Below are 7,881 nucleotides of genomic sequence, written 5' to 3'. Positions count from 1 at the left end.
TCGTATTAAAATGGCTCAGGACCAGCACAACATTATTATTACCCCTTAATGAATGGCTAACCAGTGCCCATCCCAAACAGAAAATCCAAACAAATAGACACAATAGTCATTATGAAGACTTCATTAGTTTGCACTTAGCCCTCCACCAAAACACTTGAAGGCAATTTACATAATAGCAATGAAAATATGTGCAGTGAGGAAAGATGTGGAGGGAGGAAGTGGGAGGGAAGGAGGAAAGAAGAGTTTGAGACAACGTCCTCTTCATTAAAGTCTGAAAGCAGCTGGATGGGGCGTTTGATGCTGTGCTAAAAGGTTTTGATTAAATTCTCTAAACAATGAGGAGCCTGGCAAGGTCTTTAAGCTAGAGACTGACACAATCATGTGTTTTTAAGAGTTATCTCTGAGGAAGTGATGTGTTGATTTTTGTTGACTACCTGCCTTCCTCGCTGGAATGTGAGCTTCTGGAAGACAGGGTGCTTTTATGTTTTGCTCACTGGTGTATCCCCAGCACAGCACTGGCAGTCAAAAGTTTTTCATTGAATGAGCAAATGAATCCAATGAGTAGGCTGGGAAGAGACTCAGAGATCATGAGCCAAGGCAAGGTGTGACTAGGCTTTGGGTTTAAGCCACTCAAGACCTGCGGGGCACACATGCATGCATATAAGCTGGGGGAAAGAGGCTGGGTAAAATAGAGGGGTTTCATAGTTCACTACTGCTTTTTGTTCAGTTGGCTGTTTATTGAGATATAATTGGCTTAGAACATGATGTTTAATTCAAATATGCAACATAATGATTCAGTATCTGTATATATTGGGAAATGATCACCATAATAAGTCTCCTTCACATTCATCACCATACATAGTTACAATTCTTTTTCTTGTAATGAGAACTTTTAAGATCTATTCTTTAGCCACTTTCAACTATGCAATATAATATTGCTGACTAGAGTCACCATCCTGTACATTATATCCCCGTGACTTATTTTATAATTGGAGGTTTGCCCCTTTTGACTACCCTCACCCCCACCTCTAGCAACTACCAGTCTGGTCTCTGTATGTATGAGTTCAGGGGCTTTGGGGTTTTTTTGTTTGTTTCTTAAGATTCCACGTGTAAATGAGATCATATGGCTTTTGACTTTCTTTGTCTGACTTATTTTACTTAGCCTAACCCCTCAAGACCCACTCATGTTGTCAAAAATGGAAAGATTTCCTTCTTTTGATGGCTAAATAATACTCCAGTGTGTGTGTGTGTGTGTGTGTGTGTGTGTGCATCTTTTTTTACCCATTCATCCATTGATGGACGTAGGTAGCTTCTATGTCTTGGCTATTGGAAATAGTATTTCAATAAACATGGGAATGCAGACATCCTTTCAAGTTAGTGTTTTCATTTCCTTTGGATAAATACCCAGAAGTGGATCTGTTTTAATTTTTTGTTTGTTTGTTTTAATTTTTTGAGTCATCTCCATACTGCTTTCCATAGTGGCTTCACCAATTTGCATTCCTATCGACAATGCACAAGGGTTCCCATTCACTATTGTTTTTTTGCCTCACACCCCATATGTGTAGATGGGTCACAACTGTGCTCAGCCAATTAACGTGGTAACTGGCTGCAAAGCTACAGCAGAAATTTAGCTGAAATAGAAATATATAATCCAAAGTTAGAGTAGGATATTTAAAACTCCAAAGACAGAGAAAATTAGAATTTACAGTCCCTCCTCACCAGTTTAAAATTTCCCATTGTACCAAATGCAAATCATCTGCGCAGTATGTGAAGCCCTCTTTTTCCTTTCGTGCCCCATAGTGTGTCACCTTCCTTCATGTACATGTACCTTTAGCTATATTATGTCATAAAAATTACCCACTATTTATTTTGTTTAATCCAACCTCCAAGGGTTTTGATAAGAAATGCTATAGTTCTATTTGAAAGTAAAGGTAGTGGTTTTGTCATCAAATATACACTTCTCGGTTTCCAGCATTATCTGTCCCAACGTCAGCTCAAGCCTGCCCCCTAGAGTAGAGTAAACCAGTGACGCTGAACTGTATTAAGTTCATAGTTCTGACCCTGGGCTTTCCCAGAAGAGTGCCATGTTCTTTTTGTTCATTTTCTGTTTTATATGCTTCTGCATTATTTGAAAGTGTGTCAAGTATTACTTTTATAAGTAAAAAACAGTTTCCATTTTAAAGGGGAAATATTGGCTCCAAGAGAGTAATGTATAACAGTGTCTTACCTAAAATAGGCAGAAGGAACTCAAGTTTTAGGGCCTTGGTTGTTTAGAATCATACCCTCAAACCACATGGTTTGTATATGTATAGGTGCTACTATGCACGGTGCTGGACTCTGGGAATGCAAAGAAGATTAAGACATGGCTCCTGTTACTAAGAGACTAAGAGTTCACAGTATAAATGGAAAGACAGACATGTAATGAAGTCATTACATCATATGATAAAACCTACCTGAATTATACTATAACATGGAGGAGAATATGAGTGGACAGAGTCATTTTTATTTGTAAAGGGTGGAAGGAAGGAAGGAAGGAAGGAAGGAAGGAAGGAAGGAAGGAAAGCGATATAATGTTTTAACTAGTATTAGGCCAACTAACTCAAAATCACAATGCGAATTAATTGAATGTTGATACTCTCTAAACTGAGTAGAACTTAAAAGTAAAGTTCAAGTAAAAAGAAGCTTGAGAGTCAGTCTGAGTGTATATAGGTCAATATTGTCCAGTAGAAATATGAGACATATATATAAGTTTAAATTTCCTGGCAGCCGCATTGAGAACAGGGAAAACCAGATAAAGCTAATTTTAATAATATATTTTATTTAACCAAAATATATACAAAATATCCTCATTTTTGTCGGAATAAATATAAGTTATAATGGGCCTGATATAGGGTAGTGGCAACGAGAATGAAGAGAATTGGGTGAATCCAAGTGATATTTAGAGGCAAAGTAGGCAGAAGCTGATGATTATTTGGATGGAGAAGGAGAGGAGTGCAAGATGGCTTCAAACCTAACCAGGTTCTCAGGTGACAACTGGCAAATGATGCTACCATTCACTGAGATACGGAATACGGGAGGAGTGGCAGACTGGGGACAGACAGTGCAAGAAAGCTTAGCTTACTTTTAAAAGATGAGTTTGAGATGCCTGTGAAATCTGCAACCAATTCTATGTCCACGGGCCAGCTGTGTATGTGAGTGTGGTGCTTTGGAGAGAGGTCTGCACCACAGGATTGATTTAGGGATCTTACTCATGTAGGTACGTAGCTGATGCCACGGGAATGTATGAAATTCCCCAGAGGGAATAAGGAGTGAGAGAAGTACCCAGGCAGAGTACAAAGGAAAACCAGCATTCACAGGATAAGGATCCATCACCAAAGACCAACCAGGAGTGATCATGGCACCAGGAAACCCAAAAGGATATAGGTCACAAGAACCAAAGCAAAAGCTTCAAAAGGGACAGAGTGGACAGCAGTGTCAGATGCCGCCAGAAAGTAAGGAAGGGAGGGAGGGCTATTTTCACAGAATTTGGTACTAAGGAGATCGTGGGTGACTTTCATGAAAACATTTCCTATAGCAGGTGGACTGCCTCTATCTATCCTATGCTACAGACTGAAAATTGCCACAGACTAAACACTAAGAAGGAAATGTAGATAAATCCAAGTTTTCTATGAAAGAGAAGGTAGTTACCAGCTAAAATGGTAACTATGGGATATCAAGGATGATACCTATTGGTATATCATTAGAGAAGATTGAAGGATCTCAAGCATGTTTAAAAGCTGTAGGAAAGGAATCATTAAAATTATGCACTAGACCTACTGATTGGAAAGGATGTTAATGTTTGATTGTTAACTGAAATGACCTCATTTCTGAAAAAAGTTTTTTTTATGTGTGTGTGTGTGTGTGTGTGTATATATATATATATATATATATATATATATATATATATATGTATATATATAATACTCTGGATGGACAAACACCAAAGTATTAACCATGTATATCCCTGAGTAGGTAGATTAAAAGGTTTTAATTTCTACTCTTTTCCTTTATCTGTATTTTTATTCTAGGAAGTGTCATTTTATGATATTAGCAAAAAGCAATCAGCTGACAACTTCCCTTTCAGAGTGCCCCCTCCTCCACATGCTATGATCCTGATAGTATGTTGAAAATAGACTTCCTTCCAGTTTGAGGAAATATATTACAAAATTCCTAACCATGATTTTTACAGGTATTGCTATTCTTGAGTCTAGGGAGGGGAACCTGTGTCAGCCAGCCAGCCGCTCCATCCAGGGGTCTCCTTTTCCCATGGACGGGCCACCTCTCCCCAGACTTTTCTATATTCTATCAGCAGACCATCCCCAAATCTGAAACTTCATTGACAAGACTGAAAAATATATGAAGCAAGGGTAGGGAAACAACTATTTTCTTCACAACTACAGCAGAATACAGATCTTGATGTCAGGTCAGGCCCTATTCTCCCCCTCAGTGATGACAAATAACAGTCAAACAGCACCAGGTAATGGCTGAACAATCATCTTTTACATGTGTGAAAAAGCATCATACTGCATTAAAAACCTACATGAAGGTGCCAATCCAAAATGGATGGAGGTACAAGTTGCATTAAAATTGAAAATTTTCACTCAACATCACTCACGATCAGAGAAATGCCGTCAAAGCCACAATAAAAGTGGTCCACTTTCTTAGACCATAAAAAAATAAATTCAAAATAGATGAAAGACCTAAATGTGAGACAAAAATCCATCAAAATCCTGGAGAAGAACACAGGCAGCAACTTCTTTGCCTCAGCCGTAGCAACTTCTTGCTAGACACATCTCTGGAGGCAAGGGAAACAAGAGCAAAACTGAACTATTGGGACTTCATCAAGATAAAATCTTCTGTATGGAGAAGGAAGCACTCAGCAAAACTAAAAGGCAACCTTCAGAATGGAGAAGATATTTGCAAATGACTTATCCAATAAAGGATTAGTATCCAAAATCTATAAGGAACTTATCAAACTCAACACCCAAAAAACTAATCCAGTTAAGAAATGGGCAGAAGACACAAAGAGACATTTCTCCTAAGAAGACATCCAGAGGGCCAACAGACGCATGAAAAGATGCTCAACATCACTCATCATCAGGGAAAGACTAATCAAAACTACAATGAGATATCACCTCACACCTGTCAGAATGGCTAAAATTAACAAGACAGGAAACAACGGGTATTTGCAAGGATGCAGAGAAAAGAGAGCCCTCTCATACTGTTAGTGGGAATGCAAACTGTGGTATCCACTCTGAAAAAGAGGACAGGGGTTCCTCATAAAGTTAAAAATAGAACTACCCTATGACCCAGCAATTGCTATAAATACTAGATATTTACCCAAAGGATACAAAAGCACTGATTTGAGGGACACATGCACCCTGATGTTTACAGCAGCATTATCAATAATAGCTAAATTATGGGAAGAACCCAAATATCCATCGACTGATGAATAGATACAGAACATGTGGCATATATATAAAGGAATATTATTCAACCATCAAAAAATGAAATCTTGTCATTTGCAATAACAGAGATGGAGCCAGAGTGTATTATGCTGAGTGAAATAAGTCAAAGACAAATATCATATGCTTTCACTCACGTGTGGAATTTAAGAAATGAAACAAAATACGGGGGATAAAAAAAGGAGAAAGGCAAATCATAAAACAGATTCTTAACTGTAGAGAACAAACTGGGGGTTGCTGGATGGGAGGTGGGCAGGGCTGTGGGTTAAATGGGTGATAGGTATTAATGAGGGCACATGTTGTGATGAGCACTGGGTGCTGTATATAAGTGAGGAATCACTAAATTCTACTCCTGAAGCTAATATTATACCATACGTTAATTGGAACTTAAATTAAAACTTGAAATAAAAGGGGGCCTGGGTGGCTAAGTAGTTGAGCATCTGCCTTGGGCTCAGGGTGTGATCCCGGGGTCCTGGGATGGAGTCTTGAATCAGGCTCCCTGCCTGCTTCTCCCTCTGCCTATTTCTCTGCCTCTTTCTGTGTGTCTCTCATAAATAAATAAATAAATAAACAAATAAATAAATAAATAAAATCTTTAAAAAATAAATAAAAACTTGAAATAAAAAATAAAACCACAATGAGATGTTTCCTCATACCTGTCAGAATGGCTAATATCAAAAACACAAAAAACAAGCATTGGCAAGGATGTGGAGGAAAAAGGAACCCTCATGCACTGTTGGTGGGAATGCAAACTCGTGCAGCTACTGTGGAAAACAGTATGAATGTTCCTCAAAAAATTAAAAATAGAAAAAAAATTAAAAATAGAACTACCATATGCTCCAGTAATTGCACTACTGGGTTTTTACAAAAGAATATGAAAAGGCTAATTCAAAACCCCTATGTTTATTGCAGCATTACTTACAATAGCCAAAGTGTGGAAACAGCCCAAGTGTCCATTGATAGATGAATGGATACTTATTCAGCCGCAAAAAAATGAAATCTTGCCATTTGCAACAATATGAATGGACCTTGAGGGCCTTATGCTAAATGAATAATAGGTGAGACAGAGAAAAACAAATACCATATGATTTTACTTACATGTAAAAACAAACAAATGAGCAAATAAAACAAAACTCCTAGATACAGGGAACTGACTGGTTGTTGCCTGAGAGGAGCGGGGGCTAAAGGAGTGAGTGGAATGGGTGAAGGACATTAAGAGGTACAAACTCCCAGTTATAAAATAGTCATAGGGATGTAATGTACAGCATGATGACTACAGTCAATAATATTGTGTTTCATATTTGAAAGTTGCTAAGAGAGTAGATCTTAAAAGCTCTCATCATACCTGACTGTGAGGAAAACTTTCTCAAACATACTAATTTTGCCTCAAGTAATTTCAAAAAGGGATCCTTACTGGGGTGCCTGAGTGGCTCAGTCAGTCAAGTATCCAACTCTTGATCTCAACTCAGGTCTTGATCTCAGGGTAGTAAGTTCAAGCCCCACGTTGGGCTCTATGCTGGCCGTAGAGCCTACTTGGGGGGAAAAAGGGATCCATATTAAGAAAAGAGGACTTGTGATCCCTGGGTGGCGCAGCGGTTTGGTGCCTGCCTTTGGCCCAGGGTGCGATCCTGGAGACCCGGGATCGAGTCCCACATCGGGCTCCCGGTGCATGGAGCCTGCTTCTCCCTCTGCCTCTCTCTCTCTCTCTCTCTCTCTCTCTCTCTCTCTCTGTGTGTGTAACTATCGTAGATAAATAAAAATTTTTAAAAAAAGAGAGGACTTGTATGAATTGTAAAAGTAATTAAGATATGCCATGCTTCTGAGCATTCCTGAGGAGTAAAGAAGAGGAACTGAGGATTGGTGGTAATGGTTCCATGGGCGCATATGTATGTCCAAACTCATCAAATTGTGTACATTAAATTTGTGCAGTTTTAGGATATCAATGATACCATAATAAAACTGGGAGTTTTTTAAGGGGAAAAAAATTTCTCATCATAAGAAAAAGATTTTATGACTATGTGTCATGATGGATGTTAATGAGACTTTGGTGATCGTTTCACAAAGTATACAAAAATCAAATCATTATGTTGTACACCTGAAACTAATATAATGTTAAATGTCAATTATACTTCAGTATAAAAATAGGATAAATAGGGAAAGTTATAGTATCTTTTCTTCTAGGGAAGAAAAATAGTGATAGCACATGGCCTCAATGTGTTACTTAACCCAATTACAGTAACCATTTCACAAAGCATACATATGTCAAATCATCATGTTTGTACAACTTAAAACATATCAGTTTATTTGTCAATTATAGAGATGAGCATGGCCCCTGTGCAAGGATGACACACAAATTCATGAAGCATTCTCTATATTT

The 7,881-nt window shown here is 38.3% G+C and overlaps 1 non-coding gene across 1 annotated transcript; it reads left to right on the top strand.

The window, feature by feature from the left end:
• Positions 1–7,776: 7,776 nt before the first annotated feature.
• On the top strand, positions 7,777–7,881 carry LOC112913825 (U6 spliceosomal RNA). Its single transcript, XR_003233742.1, has one exon. It is a non-coding gene; the product is annotated as a U6 spliceosomal RNA (small nuclear RNA).

Source organism: Vulpes vulpes, chromosome 1 (genome assembly GCF_048418805.1).
Source record: "Vulpes vulpes isolate BD-2025 chromosome 1, VulVul3, whole genome shotgun sequence".
In the NCBI taxonomy this organism is placed as follows: domain Eukaryota; kingdom Metazoa; phylum Chordata; class Mammalia; order Carnivora; family Canidae; genus Vulpes; species Vulpes vulpes.
Note: the sequence above shows the minus strand (reverse complement) of the source record. Positions and strands in the feature narration are given on the sequence as shown.